The sequence below is a fragment of the Solanum dulcamara genome, chromosome 1, assembly GCF_947179165.1.
Source record: "Solanum dulcamara chromosome 1, daSolDulc1.2, whole genome shotgun sequence".
NCBI classification, from domain to species: Eukaryota; Viridiplantae; Streptophyta; class Magnoliopsida; order Solanales; family Solanaceae; genus Solanum; species Solanum dulcamara.
The window spans coordinates 70460389-70485409 of NC_077237.1; the positions used below are offsets into that span (position 1 = coordinate 70460389).

Consider the following 25021-nt stretch of genomic DNA (forward strand, 5'->3'; position numbering starts at 1 on the left):
TGTAACTTTCATATTTAAGCCTATAAAATTCATAATAGACTCGAAGTTCTTGACTCGGCTTCAACTTAGAACATTAATCATTTAAGAACTCAAAAGGAGACTCGCATGCTTGACTTGATTTATTATGAATGACTTCAAGTTGATAATAGTATGATCCTTTTCTGAAATAAGTTACTTGACAAGTATATAACCGAAGGAATAGAGTACAAGATTTAATATTAATATTATTTTTAAATAACTTTTCCATAAAAACTTCTGACACAAAAGAAGAGCTTAAAACTCCGTCTCGTTATGAAAATAACAACTCGCTAATACACACAAGAAATAAAAAACTAGACAAAAAATAACTTTAATAGTCAAACATACTTCATAATATTACAAACACGATAACCATATGATCAAGAATAAAATCAGATCACATCTCAATGCCCTACAAAGAGGGTCTTCCTAGCAATAGAATAGTAAAAATGACTCATTTAATAGATTTATAACTTTTGGATTTGTGCAATATGAAAAAAAAAAAGATTTTTGCCTTAGCATACCTCAATTTCAATCCCTTAATTCCTTCCGTACTAGGTAAACTAACGTCCATGTCCCTTCAAGCTCTTCTCAACTTAACCGTGACTAGACTTATTAGCATCAAATAAAATAAAGAAGTGTCTCGAAAAGCTTAATATCAACTCAATCTCGTCCAGTAATGATAATAACAACATTTTAATTAGCACCTGGAATCTTTATAATTTTGATCACAACATAGATTGAAGCGGTGCTGTACTAAATGAGGTATTGAAAGAGTACTAACCAAAATAAAAGTATTAAATGAGATCTTTCCACAATATATACCTAAAGGTTACTAAATTTAAATGGCAAAATTACACCCAGTAGCCATTTGGCTTAAGTAATTATCAAAAAATGGTCATTCGTTATATAGGTATATATAGTCAATGTATATTTTATGTATAGTCAAACTATATTCAGTTTTAGAGTGTATCATAATGTATATTCAATATATATCTCATGTATAAGTAATTTATATTATATAGTCAGTGTATAGTCACTATATATTTTCTATGAATTTGACTATTTTTTAATGTAAATAAAATATGTCCATATTTATTATAAACTAATTAATTTTAATTTATTATATATATTCCGGCTACTATTCCTTAGCAATTAAGAATTCCGTGTTAACGAAATATAATATAATAAAGAGATTGGTCACTAAGTGAACAAATAATTTACTAACTATTTTAATACCAGTAGGGATCATTTGGTTTGGATACAAGTTATGATGTGATTAGTTATGTTGGATAAATTATGCTAAGATAAGTTATGATGAGAGTAATTTTTATTGCTTTTTTGGTTTGTCATATTCAAAATTATATTCTTTGCATAATTTCTAATAATAAGTTGTTTATTTACAAAAATAACCTCCACCTTATTTAGTTTATTTTTATATTTTCTTGCAAGCTTTAATTATTCATTGTTAAAAATAAAATTGTCATCTTATTTAACTTAAATATTTTTGTGTATGTATTTCCATGATTATGCCATGTGTTTTTAAAATTAAACTTTCATCTTATTTAACTTAAAAATAAAACTTCCATTTTATTTAGTTTTCATAAAATTTACAACTTATTTAGCTCAAAAATAAAATTTTCATCTTATTTAACTTAAAAAAAACAAATTTTATTATTAAAATTATCCACATTTTAAAGTTATCTACATTTTAATTGACATATAAAATATAATTTTTAAATGAGTAATAAACTATTTAATTAAAAATATGTAATTTAATAGTGGAGTGGATATTTTTTAAAAAATCAAAATATAAATAAACATAAGAATTAGCAAATAAATTCAACTTATAATATATTCATAAATAGAAATTGCAGTTATAAATTTAATTTTTAATAAAAAAATATATTATCATACAAACAACAATTAATTAAGATTGTAAATGTTATTATAAATATTGCTAAAAATTATGTTAATATACATGAAAATAACAAGTGGTGCATAAAAGAGAGTTACATGAAGGTAGTTTTGTTATTTTATATATTTTATCCAGGATAAGTTATCCTTGTATTATTATTCCACCATCAGGGAGGGATTGGATTAAAGGGCACTCAATAATTATCCTGGGATTAACCACTCTTATCCATCACACCATACGACCCCGCTGAGTTGTGCCCGTGCAAGGCTCCTTAGCTCTATTATTTGCACACAGAGAAAGAGATCAAAAATCAGTACCGAGAGGATATGACGGTGCAACATATGAAAGCTTCATACAACTTATATTCATTGGGGAGTAAAAAGTTCTTAAAAGATATGGTAAGGATAGGATAGGAGTTACTATTAAGCCTACAATATGCTTTTGGATAAAACCTTAAATCCACAATGATTGTTTGCCTTCTCTTCATTTTAAATATGAAGTGAACGAGCAGACGCCTTAAGCTGGGAGGCACTCAAGAAGTAATGCATCTTGAACAAATTAAATTCCTGAATAGTGTGAGTATGTTCCATAAGCTAAAGATCTGGAGCGCACTGCATTCGGAAGAGTAATAGAAACCAAAACAAACCAGTTTGTCAAGAGTTCACATCATTTTTCTTTTTTAGTAAAGAGAAAAATGATGCCTCAATTCATAAGACAATAATCCAAGCAGAGAGAGCTAATACTTCATCGTATTAATGCACAATCTTTTCAAGTTCATTCACATTTATTACATTGAAGCTCCTGCATGAGTAGGTCATAGTAAAAAACTAATGAAAAAATAAAGGATTTGTTGTTTGCATTAACTCCAACAATAAAGGTAGCAACATGAGTCATGTAGTAGTCTGACAGAGTCATGCAGGTAGTCAGATGGCAAGAATCCTAGCATTTACTTGAAAAATCACCCCATCTCAATTTCACCACCTCAGCAATCTATCCTAAAGCATTCTGTGAGGTCCGATTTTTGTTTCTAAAATTGGTGAACTATGTTAAGATTTTTTGTCAGTTTATTGAAATACAAAAGGAAAAATAGAATCTGCAGCTACCCTTGAAGTAGTGTTGATTTAGGAACCATGAAAGCTTCTATAGTTCTGAACATTATGTTTATGGAGTTCGAGCTGGGAATAGAGCAGTGGCTTATTCAACACTATATCACAGTGGAAGGAGTTAGAACCTCCCAGCCTCAAGGTGAAAAAATATAGCAAGTGAGAAGGAGTAGTTGCATAGGTACTGTTAGGGTGCCAATCTAGTATAGCTTCACCAAATGGGTTAAAGTAATACCAATAGCTTAGTTGTTGGGCTGAAAAAGCTTGTGGAGCCAATGAATCCAAGAGGGCCCACTTGGAAACTTGGGATATCAGCAGGAAATGCGAAGGTTGCAACAAGCCGGCCGGCTATGCTGCGACTGTAGGTGTTACTGTCTTACTAATCACTCTGCTTGGCAACCTTTAGGAACTAACGACGATAAAAATTATTTCCTCTTCTTCTTAAGACTTGCTGGAGCTATTCAAAGGGGAACATACACGTGAGTCTCTACTCCTACAAATCTACATTATTTTTAGACCATGTTATTTAAATAATTTGATTTTGATCATACATATCTTAGAAAAAATAGATGAAAGGCGGCACGATGGATAATCTTTTCTTTATCCTGGTGTTGGTGCTGTTATGAAAAGGAAAGAAATGCTAAATTCCTTTTGTCCCCTCCATATTTTTTAATTGTAAAGGTAAAAAATTTACTGACCCGTGTTTACTGGAACACAACTTACAACTTTAAGGTAAAGCATAGTGGTGTTTTATTGAGTTGGAATATAGTGGTCGCATAATTTGGATTCACAGGATATTGGAAGTCGAATATGCTAGAAGAAGGTATTACATGTTGGGTTTAATTGATAGTTTGAATGAAAAATTGAGGAAAAAAGAAGTGAAGAGGAAAATGATATGTTTTCTCTTGCTTTATTAAATAAGCTTTGGTCTCACATAGGTGGTGAAAATGAAAAGTCTCATACTTAAAAGTAGAAGGACTCCTTCATGTTGCTAAAGGGTCAAGAAGAGGGTCTCCCCTCGCGCCGTCATTGTCTTCGCTCGGCTCGGCTACGACTTCGGATTTGGATATGATTGATTGATAATCTTTTTGGACCAAATTTCCTTTAAATTTTAATTAATTAATATTATTTATTTATTTAATTAATTAAGTGAAAATCCTAACCCGCGACCCGTTTCTTTCCCGGATTAATTTAAAAAGTTGCAAAGCTTTTCTCAACAGACAAATCTTTTTCCAACAGGTGCCTTTCTTAAAAGGTGCAAACAGTCTATATATGTCTTTTAATCCTCAGAATGTTCAATGCGAAAATTCTGAAACAACATCTTCTTCTTCTTCTTTCTGCACTTCCTAAATTCGTGTGATATAAAGCCTTCGAGTGGTTTGTAGTCACCAAAATTTACAGTACCTCTACTTTGGTGAGTAAATCGTTCTATCCTGGGAGGTAAGATTCCAAAACCTCGGGTACTTTGAGGGGAATAATTTCCTTAAGAACACACTGTGCAGTCAATAGGCTCGATTTTGTTCTTGCATTAATTTTCCAGATTCTGTGTTTTATTACTTTTAGTTGTTGTTACTGTTTTAATATTTTCCAATACAGTTTAATAACAATCTTAAGGAAATTATTGTTATTTTTATTTTTTTTTATTAAACTGTATTATGTTTTTGGAGACTAAAACCTGTGTGGTTTTCTACTCCGTATGAAATAAATATTCTGACTTGAAGAGTATAAAAACTTTGTTGGAATATTAAAGTTCATACTTGTACAACGATTTGAAGAGTATAAAAACTTCGTCGTTGTTTTTGTAAAAGGTCTGATATTCTGAAATATTAAGACAATTTGTCTATTTTGACAGTGAAAAGAAATGACAAGTGATACTGCTACTACTTCTGTGACTGTTGCTGCAACAAACCGCACTTCTATGCCACCGACAGAAAAACCAGGGAAATTTTCTGGAGCCAACTTCAAAGGATGGCAGCAAAGGGTGTTCTTTTGGCTTACCACTCTTGGTATGCAGAAGTTCACTAACGAAGATCCTCCTGTGCGCGCTGCTGATATGCCGGCCAATGAAAAATTTATGATTACTGAGGCATGGACACAGGCAGATTTTCTATGCAAGGGCTACATCCTAAGTTCTTTGGATGATGATTTGTACAATGTCTACAGTGTTGTGAAAACTTCTAAAGAATTATGGGATGCACTTGAGAAGAAGTACATAACTGAAGACGCATGCTTGAAAAAATTTGTGGTTGCTAAGTTCCTAAACTATAAAATGATAGATAGCAGAACTTTTGGAACCTAAGTTCAAGAACTACAACTTATTTTTCATGACCTTATTGCTGAAGGTATGATAGTTAATGAAGCATTTCAAGTGGCTGCGATGATAGAAAAGTTGCCTCCTTCATGGAGAGATTTCAAAAATTATCTAAAGCACAAGCGTAAGAAAATGAAGTTGGAAGATCTTGTGATTCATCTCAAGATTGAGGAAGATAACAAAACAGCAGAAAAGAAGTTGCGTGGAAATTCAACAATTATGGGAGCGAACATCGTTGAAGATGCTGCTCCAAAGAATAAAAAAAAGGAAGCAACCTTTTGGAAAGAATCAGGAGCAGACCAAGAAAAAGTTCAAGGGCAATTGTTATAATTGTGGGAAAGTTGGACACAAAGCTCCAGATTGTCGTCTTTCGAAAAAGGACAAGAGAAAGGGACAAGCCAATATGGTGGAAAATAAAGAAGGTATTGATGATCTGTGTGCAATGCTATCAGAATGCAACCTAGTAGGTAATCCCAAAGAATGGTGGCTTGATTCAGGAGCTACTTCGCATGTGTATGCAGTCCGAGAAGCCTTCTCTATTTATTCCCCTGCAGCACCTGATGCGACGATCTATATGGGAAATTCTGCAACTGCTAAGATTGAAGGATATGGGAGAGTATTTCTGAAAATGACATCCGGCAAGGTGGTGACGCTGAACAAAGTGTATCATGTTCCAGAAATGCGAAAGAATTTGGTGTCTGCCGGCCTTCTTATCAAGAATGGATTCAAGTGTGTTCTAGTTTCAGACAAAGCAGTTGTCAGTAAGAATGAAATGTATCTAAGAAAAGGCTACCTCACTGAGGGTCTTTTCAAACTAAATGTAATGGTTGTTGATGATAATAAAGTTCAAGCTTCTTCTTACTTACTTGAGTCAAATAATTTATGGCATTCATGTTTAGGACATATCAATCATAAAACCTTGCAAAAACTGATTAACTTAAATATATTGCCTAACTTTGATTGCAATAAATCAAAATGTCAAGTATGTGTTGAATCTAAGTATGTTAAGCATCCTTATAAATCTATTGAAAGGAATTCTAGTCCCTTAGAATTGATTCACACAGACATTTGTGATATGAAGTCTACACCAACTCGTGGTGGAAAAAAGTATTTTATAACTTTTATTAACGATTGCACTTGATATTGTTATGTATATTTGCTTAATAGTAAGGATGAAGCAATTGATGCATTTAAGCAATATAAGAACGAAGTAGAAAATCAATTGAATAAAAAGATAAAAATGATTAGAAGTGATAGGGGTGGAGAATACGAATCTCCTTTTGAAAAGATATGTTTAGAATATGGAATTATTCATCAAACTACTGTCCCCTACACACCACAATCAAATGGAATTGCGGAAAGAAAAAACTGAACATTAAAAGAAATGATGAATGCTTTATTAATAAGTTATGTTTACCGCAAAACTTGTGGGGGGAAGCTATCCTTACAGCTAATCGAATACTCAATAGAGTGCCCCACAACAAAACACAAACTATTCCGTATGAACTATGGAAAGGAAGAAAACCCAACTTGAAATATTTCAAAGTGTGGGGGTATTTAGCAAAGGTTCAAGTTCCTTTGCCCAAAAGGGTAAAACTCAGACCAAAGACCGTGGATTGTATTTTTATTGGCTATGCTACAAACAACAAAGCTTGTCGATTTTTGGTTCATAAATCGGACAATCCTGAAATTAATATTAATATGGTAATTGAATCAGATAATGTTGAATTCTTTGAAAATATTTATCCGTATAAAACTAAATGTGAGTCCTCAAGTGAAAGATCTAAACGACCACGAGAAGAACCAAAGGAAAGTAAACCAACTGAAGAGGATCCAAGGCGTAGCAAACGTCAAAGGATATCTACTTCTTTTGGACCAGATTTTGTGACTTTCTTGCTTGAAAATGAGCCTCAAACATTTAAAGCTGCAATGTCTTCTTCTGATTCAGTATTTTGGAAAGAGGCAATCAATAGTGAGATTCAATCAATTTTGAATAACCATACATGGGAATTGGTTGATCTTCCTCCTGGAAATAAACCTTTAGGATCAAAATGGATATTTAAAAGGAAAATGAAAGCTGATGGCACTATTGATAAATATAAGGCAAGACTTGTGGTCAAATGTTATAGACAAAAAGAAGATCTTGATTACTTTGACACATACTCGCCGGTAACAAGAATAACATCTATTCGGGTGTTAGTGTCACTTGTAGTTGTATATGGTCTTGAAATTCATCAAATGGATGTTAAGACGGCTTTCTTAAATGGAGAATTGGAGAAAGAAATTTACATGGAACAACCTGAGGGTTTCGTAGTTCCAGGTAAAGAAAGAAAAGTGTGCAAACTTGTTAAGTCACTTTATGGACTTAAGCAAGCACCTAAACAATGGCATGCAAAATTTGACCAAACAATGTTGACAAATGGATTTAAGATTAATGAGTGTGACAAATGTGTTTATATTAAAAATACTCCAAATCATGAAGTCATTGTTTGTTTATATGTTGATGACATGTTGATTATGAGTAAAGACATTGCCTATGTAAATGCTACGAAGTGTATGCTTGCTAGCAAATTTGACATGAAAGACTTAGGGGTTACTGACTTAATTTTAGGAATTAGGATCCATAAAACTTCACAAGGTCTAGCATTATCACAGTCACATTATATTGAAACCATTCTTGATAAGTTCAAGTATTTAAATTTTAATGTTGCAAAAACTCCAATTGATGTAAGTTTTGCACTTCAAAAGAATGAAGGTAAAAGTGACTCACAATTGGACTATGCACGAGTTTTGGAAAGTTTGATGTATATTATGAATTGTACACAACCAGATATAGCATGTGCTATTAGCAAGTTGAGTCGATTCACAAATAATCCCAATCAAACTCATTGGATGGCAATAAAACGACCCAAAACTATGCTTTGCATTATAATAAATATCCCGTAGTAATTGAGGGATATAGTGATGCAAACTGGATCACCGAATCATCTGAAATTAAATCCATAAGTGGATATGTTTTCACCGTTGGTGGAGGAGCAGTGTCTTGGAAATCATCAAAACAGATATGCATCGCCCGCTCTACAATGGAGTCTGAATTTATAGCTTTAGACAAGGCTGGTGAAGAAGTTGAATGGCTTCGAAATTTTTTGGAAGATATTCCATTTTGGCCCAAACCTTTGGTACCCATATGTATACATTGTGATAGCCAAGCGGCAATAGGGAGGGCAGGAAGCGTTATGTATAATGGAAAATCGCGTCACATTCGATGGCGACACAATACTGTTAGACAACTACTCTCTAGTGGTGTTATCACTATTGACTACGTAAAGTCAAGAGATAATGTATCAGATCCACTAACAAAAGGCTTATCTAGAGATGTTGTTGAAAGATCATCGAGGGGAATTGAGTTAAGGCCTAGGACAAGTCATCATGGCGATAACTCTACCTAGTAGACTGGAGATCCCATGAACTAGGTTCAAAGAGATCAAACAAAGTTATGATTGGCGGTTCAACATTGTCAAATAACTCAACCCATTCTCGTGATGATGACAATGTTCATAAATAAAGGATAAAACCTTAAGGCTTTTTAATGAGTTAATAAAACATTAAAGGTTTTTTAATGATTATCTAAATCTGGCGGAAAATGACTAGATAGTATGTCTATAGGAGTACACGTTTAGAAATCACCTATGTGAATGTGAAGTATAAGCCGCTTCAAGGGGAATGACAGTAAAGGCCCATTCTCTATGCATTCACGAAACCAGGTGGTGTTCATGGCTGAAACGAACACAACCGTGAGAACCATAGATGGTTGATGATTAATTGTGTGACTTATGTTGTCTAGTTATACAACAAAGTTCGACGGTTCAAAGATATCGCATCTACCGATTGATTGAGTATATCCTATATAAGTTCACTATGGAAAGTTCAAAGGGAAATCTACTTATCCAGATGCAATTAATCTTCGTTTGTATATCACACACTTATCTGTGCATTCCTTCATCTTGTAGACATTCCCCATTCATGTGGGGGATTGTTGGGTTTAATTGATAGTTTGAATGGGAAATTGAGGAAAAAAGAAGTGGAGAGGAAAATGATATGTTCTCTCTTGCTTTATTAAATAAGTTTTGGTCTCACATAGGTGGTGGAAATGAAAAGTCTCCTACTTAAAAGTAGAAGGACTCCTTCATGTTGCTAAAGGGTCAATAAGAGGGTCTCCCCTCGCGCCGTCGTCGTCGTCGCTCGCTCGGCTCGGCTTCGGCTACGGCTACGGCTTCGGATTTGAATTTGGATTTGATTGATTGATAATCTTTTTGGACCAAATTTCCTTTAAATTTTAATTAATTAATATTATTTATTTATTTCATTAATTAAGTGAAAATCTTGACCCGCGACCCATTTCTTTCCTGGATTAATTTAAAATTATTTCCCTCCGTTTTTCCAACAGATTTTTGAAAGGTTGCAACCTTGTCCGAAAAGTTGCAAACCTTTTTTCAACAGGCAAATCTTTTCCCAACAAGTGTCTTTCTTAAAATGTGCAAACAATCTATATATGTCTCTTAATCCTTAGAATGTTCAATACGAAAATTCTGAAACAACATCTTCTTCTTCTTCTTTCTGCACTTCCTAAATTCGTGTGATATACAGCCTTTGAGTGGTTCGTAGTCACCAAAATTTGCAGTACCTCTACTTTGGTGAGTAAATCATTCTATCCTGGGAGGAAAAATTCCAAAACCTCGGGTACTTTGAGGGGAATAATTTCCTTAAGGACACACTGTGCAGTCAGTGGACTCGATTTTGTTCTTGCATTAATTTTCCAGATTCTGTGCTTTATTACTTTTAGTTGTTGTTACTGTTTTAATATTTTCCAATACAGTTTAATAACACTACATATTTAATGTTATAGTGTATACATCTGTCTACTTTAAAAAAACAATTAAACATCACCATTGCATAGTGTGCTTTATTGAGTTGGAATATAATGATCGCACAATTTGAATTCACAGTATCTTGAAAGTCGAATATGTTCGAAGTGGAGAAATCGAGAAAGCCAGACAATACTTGAAGTATAAGAGGTGAGTACTGAAATATCTAATGATCACACAATTTGAACTCACAGAATCTTGAAAGTCGAATATACTTGAGTTCTAATTGTTAAAGGTTAAAAATCTATCATACACGTTCGACGAACCTTGCACAAGAGAAGTACAAGCGCAGCCTTATTAGACTAATGTTTGGTTGATTTAAATTGCCTATAAACACAGGTAATTACAAGCGAAAAGAGAGAAGTGGGAAAAAAAATGCTTTACCCGCTTCACTATGCTGCGTGGATGGGTAGCACAGCATCGCCCCAAAAGACCAACAAGGAAATAGAATGCTAATATTGGAAGGCATTGAAGAAAATGGTCATGCCCCAAAAGAAATTTCGAAGGGGAACTTCACTGATAAGCAATGGAACAGTGCTCTTGCTGTGGCTCATCCAGGTAAGTCTTCTAACTATTTCAACCAATATCTAGTAAAAAGTGCTGACCATATTAACAATGTTGTTCAAATGCATAGTGACACTGTCGAACCTCATGAACTTAGCTTACTTGATAATAATGTACAAAAAGGAAATTTAGCTAATGTTGCTATTGTTAAGCCTACTAATTTGCATCTAGCTCTGACCAAGAATAATGAGGAAATTCAGAATGCTACTCACAATGGTGATACTGATCTTGTTGTTAAGCACAAGGAGCAGGGGAACATAATACTTGGTAATGTTGAAAAAAACAAACAACCTGACCAGTTGAACAGGGGGCTCAATGTGAAAACTCAACCTGTCCATAGACCTTATGTTCCTAATAGCAATCCTATGAAAGTGTCTAATAATTTTGATGCTATTAAATCTACTAACAAACCTGCTGCTCTGAATACTGGAAGCAACCTAGGTTCCAGAAACTCAAACCAACTTAGAGCTCCAAGTTTTAATATTCCAACTCCTAATAATCATGTGGTGCTTCCCAATACTAATTTACCTGCAAAACAAACCCAGCACCCCAATACTAATACTCCAACCCCTCCTAATCCTGTCATCCACCAAACTCTGGCTACTAAGTTGAGAGCCCAAGAAGCTATGAAAACAGACACTATTGATATTACACCTCCCAAAATTACCACAAAGCAAGGCTATCCAGCTGTAGTATTTACAGAAGAAGACTTCCTGGTGAAATTGGCTAGTGATTGTAAGTATACTCTAATAGGAAAATTCACAAATACTATGCCTAAGATGGAAACCATTAGAAAGGAATTCATCTTGCAAACAGAACTCAGAGGAGGAGTGAAACTTACCCATTTTAACTCTAGGCATCTGTACATAGACTTGGACAATGAGTATGATCACTCTACTGTTTGGTCCAAAGGAAGAATGTACATAAATGGCCAACTTATGAGACTCCAACTTTGGACCCCCACCTTCAAGCCTGAAGAAGAAACATCTCTAGTTCCTATATGGGCTATATTACCTGAATTACCTTGGCACTGTTATCGTCTTGCAGTGGTAACTCCATTACTATCCCCAATTGGAAAGGTGTTGTTCTTGGATTTGGCAACCTACAAGAAAACAAGGGGTAGTGTAGCAAAAGTCAAAGTACAAATTGACCTTACAAAACAAAGACCACAACATGTATGGATGGGGTATGGTGAGGATGAAAATGGAGCAGGAAGGTGGCAGTCTATCCAATATGAGGGGGTGCCAGATTACTGTCAACACTGCAAACATCAAGGTCACACCATTCATGTTTGTACTGTGAAAAGAAGGGATGAAGATAATAAGAAAAAACAAGTTCAAGAAGAAGAAGCAAGAAACAAAGATAAATCCAGCAATGAAAAGAACAAGGAACAACAGAACAAGGAGCTAAAACACCAAGAAGACAAACAAAATAAGGAACAACAAAACACTAGCAAAGCTGGAACTGAAAAAAGAGACCAAGAACATGCAGGTTGGCAAATTCAAAGGAGGAAAGGCAAAAAAGATGGACAACATAACCAACAACAACCACAACAGCATAAAACACAAGTATCCATGACAAAAGGGGAAAGTTCAGTACCATCCCAGCATATTATCAGCAGCAGCAAAGAAGGAAAATCTCAACAGCAGGCAGGTATGCTTAATAACTCTAACTTTAATACTTGTAATATCCAAACTTGTAATGTAGACTCTGGAGTCCAGAGCCTACTCCCCATTCCCCATACAGTATTGGATCCCAGCCCCCATAATCCCATACAGCAGGTATTACATGTTAATGAAGAGAGCAGACCTGCAGACAAACAAAAAGAGCAAAATATTACTGCCAGGTGTGCACCAAATACTGGTTTGAATAATGTGGAAAGCAACAAAGCCAATGGAAAAATCCCAGGTATTGACTTAATGCTCCCACAACCCCATGGCTCCCCCAATTACTTTAATATCTTAAATAGTATTAATGTTGTGGCTGAAGAAGTCTGTGGAGGTCAGGTTGGAGGAATACAGGAGCAAATCACTAATCTGCAGGAAGGGGAAACCAAGGGGAGGGAAAATCTATTGGTTGACCATAGGAAAGACCCTAGAGCCCCTGCCACCACTATTCCAGCAGAGATAAGGTCCAACATGCAATTGCAACAAGATGATGTTCAACAGCTTTCAGAGGACAGTGATAAGGGAGGTGTTGAATTTCCAAAAAATAGTGAACAAAATACAGGTGCAGTGATTCAGCTACTGAACAATAAATATACTCTTTCTTTGAGTAAAAAGAAGAGAGAGGCACTGAAGAAAAAGATAGGAAAAAAAAGTAAAAAATCTCTGTCTGAAAAGACACAACACAGAGCAGGGATTTATGCTTCACCTCTTCAAATTCAATCCAGCTCTACTGAATTGTATGTGCTTAATAAGAGAGCCATATCAGATGACTTGGAGGATGAATATAGACCTATTCAATCTGAAGATGAAGAGGACCTAGATCAAAAGGAACAAACTCATGATGAGGATGAGGAAACTAGTGCCTCTCCCATTAGAGCACTGGATGATATCACAGATTCTACAACTCAGGATGAAGTGTTGCAAGTCACTGAGAAGCAGGGTTTATCACCCAGGGGTCAGCAAGCAAAGAAGAAGAAGAAAAAACAGAAACAAGACATCTCCACCAGTTCAGATAATGCTACTTGTAAGAGTGGCATCAACACAAGGTCCAAATCCCTGAAACTTTGATGATGAATACAATATGCTGGAATGCAAGGAGTATTGATACTCAAGGTGCCTTGGATAGACTCCAAAAACTCAAGGATTATCACAATTTAACTATGTTGGCAATCCTGGAACCATTTGCTAATCAATCACATCTTAACCACTACAGAATTCAGCTGAGAATGGACAGTGCCATTCATAATCCCAATAACAAGATTTGGTTGTTTTGGACTAAGGATGTGGACTGCACTATTGTAGACCAAGATGAACAACAGTGTACTTGTGAAATCAAACATGTGGCTAATCCTAATTCTCATATTATTACATTTGTTTATGCCAAGTGTAAGGATTACCTGAGAAGAACTCTTTGGGATAAAATGCTGCAGTATGCTGACACAGACAAGCCATGGTGCATTATGGGAGACTTTAATGTGATCACTGATGTTGATGAAAAACTAGGAGGACAACCACACAACATGAACAAAAGCTTAGAGTTCATAAGTGTAATTGAGGCATGTGGTCTCACTGATCTGGGATTCAATGGGCAGAAATTTACATGGTGCAACAACAGGGACATGGAAGTTAGAATTTGGAAGAGACTGGACAGGGCCATGGTGAATGATAGGTGGTTAGAGATGATGCCCATGACTACTGTGGCTCATCTTGCTTCAACAGGTTCAGATCACTCCCCCCTATTACTTGAATGTAAGGAGACTCACAGTAATCCTATCAAATACTTCAAGTTCCTCAACTGTTGGGTGGATAATGAGACTTTCCAGTACACTGTTAGAGTCTGTTGGGAAAGACCAGTAGAGGGTAATCCAATGAGAATATTCCACTTGAAACTTAAGAGGGTGTCTAACACCCTTAGTAGCTGGTCAAGGCAACAGTATGGGGACATATATGAAGCTGTCAAAGAGTTTGAAGAGAAGGTAAAGCAAGCTGAAGTTGATCTCATCCAAGACAAGTCTGAGGATAACAAGATCAAGCTGAATCTTGTGAATGCTCAGTACATTAAATACTTAAAGACTGAACAATCCATCCTTAAACAAAAAACTAAGCTTCAGTGGTTTAAGGAGGGAGATGCCAATTCCAAGTACTTTCATGCTATTATTAGAGGAAGGAGAAGAAGATTATTCATCCATCAGATTACTGATGAACAGGATAATACTATTCAAGGTGATCAGAATATAGCTACTGCTGCATGTGACTACTTTGAGAAGATATTTACTGGTAAGGATGATGCTATCAATGAAGATATCCTCAGATGTATCCCCAAATCCATCACAGATAATCAAAACCAAGCTCTTAATGCTATGCCAACTAAAGAGGAGCTGAAAGAAGCTGTTTTTTCCCTCAGTGATGTATCTGCTGCAGGTCCAGATGGTTTTAATGGCAAGTTCTTCCAAACTTGCTGGGATATCATCAGTGAAGACTTATTCAATTTGGTGAAATACTTTTTTTGTGGGCATTCTATTCCCAAGTTCATCTCACATGCTTGTTTGGTTCTACTCCCAAAAGTAGATCATCCTAATAAGTTATCAGATTTCAGGCCTATATCACTAAGTAACTTCACCAATAAAGTTATTTCAAAGATCCTATGTCTCAGACTTGCTCCTATTCTTCCTCAACTGATCTCTGAAAATCAGTCAGGTTTTGTTAAGGGAAGAAGTATAGCTGAAAACATAATGTTGGCACAGGAAATCACTCATAGCATTAAAAAACCAAAGCTGGGAGATAATGTTGTGATCAAATTAGACATGGCCAAAGCCTATGACAGGGTGTCCTGGTCATTTATATGTCTAGTCATGAGAAGGTTTGGATTTGGAGAAGGATTTATTGACATGGTTTGGAGACTTATGGCTAATAACTGGTATTCAGTTATTGTGAATGGAGGTAGGCATGGTTTCTTCCACTCTACAAGAGGCCTCAAACAGGGAGATCCATTATCCCCAGCCCTATTTATTTTAGGTGCTGAGGTACTATCAAGAATGCTCAATAATCTTCATCAACACCATTTGTACAAAGGTTTCCACATGGAGAAGAAAGGTCCATTGATTAATCATTTGAGCTTTGCTGATGATATAATCATTTTCACTTCAACATGTAGTAACTCTCTCAAGCTGATCATGAAGACACTGGAAGTGTATGAACAGACTTCAGGCCAGCTTATTAACACACAAAAGAGTCAGTGCATGATCCCTCTGAATACTGATCCTGAGATCACTGAAAGGGTCACTTCTACCACTGGTTTCAAAACAACTCATGGCCCTATTACCTACTTGGGTTGCCCCTTATATATTGGAGGTCAAAGGATTATATACTTTACTAGTATGGTGTCCAAAGTAACATCCAGAATTAGAGGATGGCATACCAAAATTCTCAGTTATGGGGGGAGAGCTGCTCTTGTGAAGTATGTGTTGCAGTCCCTCCCAATTCATCTCTTATCTGCTGTGATTCCAACTGCCACTACACTCAAACAAATAAAGTCCCTAATAGCAAATTTTTTTTGGGGATGGGACAAAGAAAAAAGAAAATACCATTGGGCATCATGGGAGACCCTCAGCTACCCAACAGATGAAGGAGGTGTTGGCATGAAAAATCTGAAAGATGTCTGCCTAGCAATGCAATATAAACAATGGTGGAATTTTAGGTCTAAGAAGACTCTATGGGGGAGCTTTCTGAGGGCCAAGTATTGCCAAAGGGCAAATCCAGTAATCAAGAAATGGGACACTGGTCAATCAATTATGTGGAAACACATGATGACAAACAAAGCTGAGATTGAGCCTCATATACAGTGGCACCTTAACTCAGGCTCTTGCAGCTTTTGGTGGGATGATTGGTTAGGAATTGGCCCCCTAGCTTATCACAAAGACTGTCTACCTAGACTGAACAATACCACTGTCTCCAAGTTCCTGAAGAATGGAGAATGGGATGAAGAGAAGGTGAGGCAACATGCACCACAGCATCTGATACAGAAGATTCTAAATGTTTCCTTCAAGTACCAACCTGACCTCCCAGATACAGCCTACTGGAAGCTGAATTCAGATGGAAACTTTACATGTGCTTCAGCTTGGAACCAAATCAGGCCTAAAAGGAACAAAACCATGACAGACAATAATATATGGCACAAGAATATACCCTTCAAAATATCCTTTCTTATCTGGAGAGCTCTCAGAAGCAAGTTGCCCACCAATGAAAATATTGAGCACTTTGGTCATGCAGCTGCTCAGTGTTCTTGTTGCTACAGGCCAGGATGGGATACTATAGATCACATTTTTATCTCTGGACACATGGCTAGTCACATATGGAAGTATTTTTCTGACTGTTGGGGTATACAACACAGCAGCAACCCAATGAGGAGCAATATGATGAAATGGTGGCTGGCTAAACCAAATAATGAAGTCCATAAACTATTATTGCAAGCTACTCCTATATTTATTTGTTGGAACTTATGGAAGAACAGGTGTGCTAGTAAATATGGTGGCAAAAAGTCTAGCAGTACTAGAGTGAAATTCTCAGTCATCAAAGAACTCTACATGCTGATCTTCACAGATTTCCCTTACATTAGTTGGCCAAATGACTGGAAGGAGCTAATAGCTATGGTGGAAAGATGCAGCCATGAAATGAAAATCATCCAAGTCAGTTGGCACAAACCAGCATACCATGTGGTTAAACTGAATACTGATGGAAGTGCCTTGGATAATCCTGGAAGAATTGGAGCTGGGGGTATCCTAAGAGATCATAAAGGAAACATCCTTTATGCATTTGCTGCACCACTTGGAATTGGTTCTAACAACCAAGCTGAGGTACAAGCTGCAGTCATAGGCATTACTTGGTGTATTCAACATGGCTACAGCAGGGTTCTACTGGAGGTTGATTCTGAATTACTTGTGAAATGGTTAAAACAAGAGATCACATCTCCCTGGAACATCAGGAAATACATCATAAACCTGCAGGAGATGATCATAATGCTGGATCTCTTTCAATGTAAGCACATCTATAGGGAGGCTAATTTTGTTGCTGATACACTCTCCAAGCATAGCCACAGTGTAGATAGCATGGCTCAATTCTACAGTGTTCAACAGCTTCCTAAGGAAACAAGAGGATATTACATCCTAGACAAGATGGGGATGCCAAATTTTAGGAGGACAAAACTGAAGAGGATCAAACAACCTCCTTGATTTGCATACCAATAATAGTAGTACAGAACTCCCTATGTATAAATTCATAGGTAGGAGTTTTGTAAAGGGGACAATCTCCCTTACTTATTGCATTCCTAGAGCAATCAACCTACCCCTAGAGGTAAGGATTAGAATAGATAGCTTCTTTTTTCTTTTCATTCTTGCTTGTGTAGGTATCAGTAGATTTGGAAAATGGGAACCAACAATTGCAAGCCAGGCAAGGAAAGCTGTAGTGATGCAGCACAGGAACCAGCAATGGGAATCAGCAATCAGGAACCAACTACAAGTAATTAGAATTAATTACTATAACTTGCAGAATTGCTTGTATGTGTGTTTTTCTGTTGGTGGGTGCAGGTACCATAGGGAGCTGGTTCTGAGTACAACTAAGGGTCCTCTCTTGGGAGAAGCCTGCAACAACATGCAATTTAACCTCATTTACTATGGAAGTCACATGGAGCTACAAAAGAGTCTCCAGCAGCCTGTACACCTATCCTTCTTGTTTGGCTTCTTGTCACTTGTCTTTACAGGTTCAAAGTATCTCAACAAAAGAGAAGCAACAACCTGGCATGCTAGGACTTCACCAAATATTCAGCCTCTCACTAATGCTAACACCTTCCCTGCAACACCTGTAACTGAGATTCAGCAGGGTAAGATGTGCAGGGTGAGTTGCAGCAGGTGGACTTGTCCAATGCCCCCCAAACTTTGCAGGATGTTAGAATATATTATTTTGACAAGCCCCAAGAAGTTTCAGCCCAAACGGATAATTGGAGGCGTTAGGCGAGCGACATGGAAACATTCAGCTGCCTTAGGCCTAAAGAGAGGGTCTTTAGTAATTTGGACCCTCCAACTTGGGAAACAAGTCTTCAAACTTTTCAGGACTAAAGGAGAGGATACATATGCTAAATCCATAAAGTTTCAACCCAAATGGACAATTGGAGACGTTAGTCGAGCGACTTGGAAAATGATAACACTCTCCAAAGCTCTTACTGAGGTCCCTTCTTTATTGCTAGTCTGTGTACATTATTTTTTGTTTGGGCTTGTTTGTTGTATTATTGCAGGTGTCTGGAGTAATATATTAGCATTCTTCAACAACAAATACATAGACAAGAGCACAAAAACAACTTCCAAACACCCTGCAACCTCTAAGCTTCAGCAGGGCAGCAGGTGCAGGGTGTGGAGTAGCATGTGGACTTGTCCAATGCCCCCCAAACTTTGCAGGAAGTTAGAATATATTATTTTGACAAGCCCCAAGAAGTTTCAGCCCAAACGGATAAATGGAGGCGTTAGGCGAGCGACATGGAAACATTCAGCTGCCTTAAGCCTAAAGAGAGGGTCTTTAGTAATTTGGACCCTCCAACTTGGGAAACAAGTCTTCAAATTTTGCAGGACTAAAGGAGAGGATATACATGCTAACTCCATAAAGTTTCAATTCAAATGGATAATTGGAGACGTTAGTCGAGCGGCTTGGAAAATGATAACACTCTCCAAAGCTCTTACTGAGGTCCCCTCTCTATTGATAGTCTGTGTATATTATGTTTTGTTTGGGCTTGTTTGTTGTATTATTGCAGGTGTCTGGAGCAATATATTAGCATTCTTCAACAACAAATACATAGACAAGAGCACAACAACATCTTCCAAACCCCCTGCAACCTCTAAGCCTCAGCAGGGCAGTAGGTGCAGGGTAGGGAGTAACTTGTGGACTTGTCCAAAGTCTCCCAAACTTTGCAGGATGGTAGCATATATAATTTTGATAAGGCCCAAGAAATTTCAGCCAAAACGGATAATTTTAGACGTTAGGCGAGCGAGCTTGAAACAATCAGCTGTCTTAAGCTTAAAAAGGAAGAAATTTGCTAAATGGAAGCTCCAACTTGGGAATCAAGCCTTCAAACTTTGCAAGGCTAAAGTAAAGAATATATATGCAAACCTCATGAAATTTCAGCTCAAACGGATAAGTGGAGACGTTAGTCGAGCGACATGGAAAATGCTAACAGGCTCCAAAATCCTATTTGAGATCCATTCCTCTCTACTAACCTGTATATGTCTATGCTTGTCTTTGGTTACTTGCTGTGTATTTGCAGGTTGTTGGAGACTTACACCAACATGCTTTAACATCAAAATCATAGAGGACAACATCTGCAGCAGCTCAACACCTGCAGCAGCCCAACACCTGCAACACCTGCAGCAGCTCAACACTTGTTTGCTTTGTTGCTTGTCTTTGGTTGACTTTCTTTGCTTAGAACCTATTTGGCACTGCTATGAGGGCTGCAGTAACCTTGGGCTTATATGGAGTAGCACACTCAGCTGGCCAACCACACTCTCTATTATCAACACACCCCAGCACCAACCTGCAGCAGACAAGGAACAAATCCAATCCACCTATGCCTTCTCTAATAACTCTAATAACACAACACTTGCAGCAGCTCCTTTCTTGCTGGTTCTTGTTTGTGGTGTAGATGCAGATGTCAGGATGAACTCATCAACATGTGTTTCCAACACCTACATAGAGCACAGCACAGATACAACCACCAAAACAAATACCTTCACTAAGAGGCCTACACAAGGACTATGCAGAGCAGCAACTTCCTTCTGGATTTTGTGGTTGTTTGGTTGCTTGTATTTGGCTGTTTGTCTTGTTGGTTGTGTTTGTCTATGCAGGTACCCCAGCTTCACCCCCCTCCAGGAGAATGCATTGATCTCCATGACCAGTCATTCTCAGCTTCACCAATGCAGCTGGCAGACTGCTAAAAGGACTGCAGTATCTTGGGGCTGCTTTGAGACCAACAAGCAGCCTAGGGAACCTGCAGCCACCTGCAGATTGGCAGCCTTGGATGCATTCCATCAACAGCTGCAACAGCTCCACCAACTTGCAGCAGCCAAGGAACAAATACAAGCTAGCTACAGCAGCTTGCACACCTCTTTGGTTGAATGTATTGTTGGTCTTGTTTGGCTGTGCAGGTACAGGTCTGCAGCAACCATACATTTGGACCACCATGCAGCTACTTCCTTCCTTTCAACCTCCATAGCTGGTAATCATGATGCTGATACAAAGGCACACTTCACCTGGATTTACTTGGTACGACAAGACTAAAAGGAGCAAAGATGAAAGGAATTTCCCATCCCATGCGAGATAGAAGTTTCGTATGCTTGTTCTTCTTCAATGTAGCTATGTCTGGTACGTAGCATAGTTGAATAGGACTAGTGTAGGTTACTTTTGTTTTTTCTCATGGAAGGGGAGAGTCTCCCTCATTTATGCTTTCATAGTTGAATTGTACCGGGAGGAGTCCTCTCACAGGTTTAATGCTTTCTAGTTATAGTTAGTTTCTTTTTTGTATCGGGGATGAGTTAGCCGACCTTAATAGGTTAGCCGACTTATGAACCACCATAGGATCGGAGGTAAGGTTTATGTCCCCCTCCTTGTATTTTTATTTTGATTATTTATGTTAAGGCTTGGGGGTGTTGCTTAACCCCTGACTGTGCACGAGAGGTGGGAGCCTCGTGTAGGGTCTGTTCCCGTAAAAAAAAAAAAAAAAAAAAAAAAAAAAAAAAAAAAAAAAAATCACCTATTTTTATCAAAATCCTCTGAAAATTTTTAAACAAGTTACGAATTGATGCTTCATTTTTGGAGGTTCTATCAAGTAAAATTCTTCTCACTTTCTTAGTTGGATATTATGACCGTTTCTTGTATTTCTTTCAATTCTATCTCTGTTTATATTTTTTTGGTCTTTATTAATGGGTTTTTGCACTGCAACTACAGTAAAGAGTTAGTTTGATCAAGGTGGAAGAATGTGAATTGATTGAAAACTACATCGAAGAAATTGCAACTGAGTAAGTATTAATGTTTTTCCAATTTTAATGCGTTGTTTGAGTTTATTTTGAAGTATGACATGGTTGCTTCTTCGATGATAATGTTTGGCCTTACATAAAGACAATAAATACTTATTTATTTAAATTTTCATTTAGCTGTCAGAATATTGAATTAAACAATAAGCAATTTGTAGCTAGGCTTAACCAATAACTTGAAGAGGGACTTTCTTATAATGTTCTGCACTATAGGATTCAAGTTTTTTTTTTTTTAGTTCTACATAATAAGATAGATTCAGATATTTGAAAGTTCATTCTGTTAAAGCCTTTCAAATTGCAAATGATTAATATGTCTCAGTAGTCGAGTCATCCAATTAGAAGTTTATCAGTTTATCTCATAAACATTCATATGTTGGACTACAGGCCTTGAACTTCTCTTTGCAACTTAATTAATGCAAATTTTCTCCTAGATGAAACAGATGTATCTTTTTAAGTTATAGCTCTCTAATTTCTATATTGGCACTCCTCAATTTTAGATTTCTTTAGTTGACGATTGTTGTTTACGTGATTTTTGAAGGTATTTCAAAACGCCTCCCTGTTATGTGGTTTCTGGGATAGCATTGTATCTCCAACACATTTGAAATGATAGATCAAGAAAGACTTTGGATTTTGAACCTCCCAAATGGAGTTATGTTCATTATTCATTGTGGAGAAACTAGAAACTACTGCCTCAAGAAGGGGTAGAGCATGTAAGCGAGCTGCCAAAGTTGGAAAGGGATTGTCAAAGAATGAGAAGGCGCAAGAATTGACTCTGCAACGTTTGTTAAAATATGTAAGCTATTGAAATCTTTTTGATATCTTTCATCTTATGTACCTGTAGATTTCTTAATATTTGTTTAAGGTTCTTCATTTTTGCAACTGGCTGCTGAAGTAAACCTCCTATATTTCAACCGCTTGCTGGTTATTTGATTTTTATGGCACTCATTGTTAATATTGTCTATGTAAATTATGTCAGTTCCTCTCTCCAATAATCTAAGGTATTGAAAGTGGTAAATCAAACTGGTTAGAACCTGTACCTCACAATCTTTTCTTTGATTTCATATGAAATACTTCTCTTTTGCAGTTTATCGTGTGTAGTTCTTCGTGTAGAAAACTGGTCTGTGTACAATGTGAATGATAAAAACAGCTTTAGTTAACTTGATAGACAACATGCAAACTATAAGTTACCTATTAGAGATATAGTTTCTCCTCCCTTCAAATCTTTTGCCCGAAACTAGATATAGAAAAATGAGATTTAATTTTCCTATAATTCTATTCAATTTTTCTATTGTATAACTAAAAATTGTATCTTAGGAAGTTCCTGTAAGTATTAGAACACTCATTCATTACAAGTGTAATTCGACAACTTTGAGTTAACAATGCTTAATACAGGTCCACAATGGACTTTGGGGTTTTCCTTGCTTAATGTTTGAGTACATTTTCTTTTTGATACACGGAAATGAAACTGAAGCATAAATCTGATTATAATATAACAAACACTATATTATTTTCGTTTTACTAAATTTAAAGGCGACTCCTGCTATGAGACTATAAGAGTTGTAAATATCTATTTTACAATTTTTCTTTGTTTCATCTAGAAGAAAATTTGAATCTTTAGCACATGAAATTAATAACTATGTGACACTTGTAATGTGAAAGACTATGCTTCAAAATATTCGGTGTATGTCTATACAAAAGTCTATCAATCACTTAATACTTTTAGCTTTTTGTCCAGTATCATGGTGAGCTTCACTCACATAAGGGCAATGCTTCAATTTAATAGTTACTTTGAGGTAAAATATGTTTCTCACCTCTGGCATATCTAATTTGGTTATTCAATTCAGAAGCACATTTATTTTTTATCGATGAGATGGCCATTGAAAATTTTGTTTTTATGCCTGTTCTTTCACGAATATGATTGTGGTAATTTTGATGAATCAAAGCTCTCAATTCCTTTTCATTTGAATTTGAATTTTGCATGTGAAGAGATACCATTCAGATCAATTATTTCAAGACCATGAAATGAAGTCCTTTTTCTGATCAACTGCAAGATTTAGAAGACATAAGAATGACAATTTTGCAAGGGACATTTTGTATGCTTAAACTAATGCAAAGATTTATTTTTTTTAATTCAATTGCTATTTTATTAATGGCTTGTGATTATTTCTATTATGGTTTCTTACAAATCCTAAATTTTGGCTTAGTTCTAATATACGGAAACACAAACAACAGAACTTGGTAAAAAAATTAAAGCCAAAAATACTCTTCTGAAACATCCCAGTTTCAAATAAGCTGATTGTTAATTTCAGATAATGGCAGTGTCCTTAGCTACTGCTTCAGAGTTTTGGATATTCACTGAAGCCAACAATAAGGTAAAAGTTACTTACCTCAGCGAGGCACCCCCTGATCCCATAGCAAACATAGAGTAGACCAATATTACAGTTTGATACAATCATTTTCAGGTATGTATATTGCTATTTTGTTTGCGATTTCCTTGTATTATTATAACTCTTTTTAGATATTTTATCAATTTTTTAGCAAAATTTTGATGTCCACTTGCTAAACATCTTTGTTATCGGTCAATGATTTGATAAATTTTATTAGAACACTAGATACACTTAATTTTCCTTTTATATAAAAGGAATTTATACCCTGGTCCTTGTGTCGTATATTATATCTGTAATTCATATGTATTAGACATTCTGAAATGGTTTTGGTGAACTTTTGGTTGGAAAAGAGTGTCACACAAACATGTTGTTTATAAACCTAAATGTAGATAACAATCTTCTTCGGTAAATTTGTTTCTAATTGGACTCTGGTGCTGTTTATAACCTTTGAGATGATTTCACTATGCTCTCATCAAATGTTATGTTAAATTCCTGCAAAATTTATCGTGCGCCTTTTTCCTATTAATTAGCATTATCTGTTTCCTTTCTATTATTTTTCCTTTTTCCCCTGGTCTTCTCCATTATCCAAAGTTAGTTGATAATTATTGCTATATCTAAATTTCATTCCATTTACCGCATAATGTTTGTTTTTGGATGTAAGACAAGTTTTTTTGCTTCATATACAAATATTATGGATGTTTTTGGTTATTGACGATTTTGTTTGAACATGACTGCTTCTACAGAATGCGAAGACACCATGGCTTTTCAAATCTTTTTTCGTCTATGAACAAAAAGAACACATGCTACTGTGGTCAGCTTTGTGTATGTATTTATAGAAAAAAAAAAGATCAAAACTCTCCTTTCTATCTGGCATCAAGATAGTTTTGGTAATATGGAGGTTGCAGATTTTTTGTCTTGTCAAATGTGAATTGCTTCTCATTCGATTTCCTTCAGATCTTTTCATCTTTAATTTATAACATATTCATTCTTTCTTTCAGAAACTTCAAATGTTAAGCAGAACTTTATTTATGAATGGATGTTCCCTATTTTTGGCTGTAAA

The 25021-nt window shown here is 36.1% G+C and overlaps 1 long non-coding RNA gene across 2 annotated transcripts; it reads left to right on the forward strand.

Moving 5' to 3' along the window:
- The first annotated feature begins 21287 nt into the window (after window positions 1–21287).
- Window positions 21288–25021, forward strand: LOC129888677 (uncharacterized). Of its 2 annotated transcripts, XR_008766698.1 has the most exons (6): window positions 21288–21369; window positions 21489–21559; window positions 22113–22367; window positions 23310–23367; window positions 23884–24036; window positions 24705–25021. It is a non-coding gene; the product is annotated as an uncharacterized LOC129888677 (long non-coding RNA). The 2 variants fall into 2 exon arrangements; XR_008766699.1 differs by lacking the exon at window positions 23884–24036.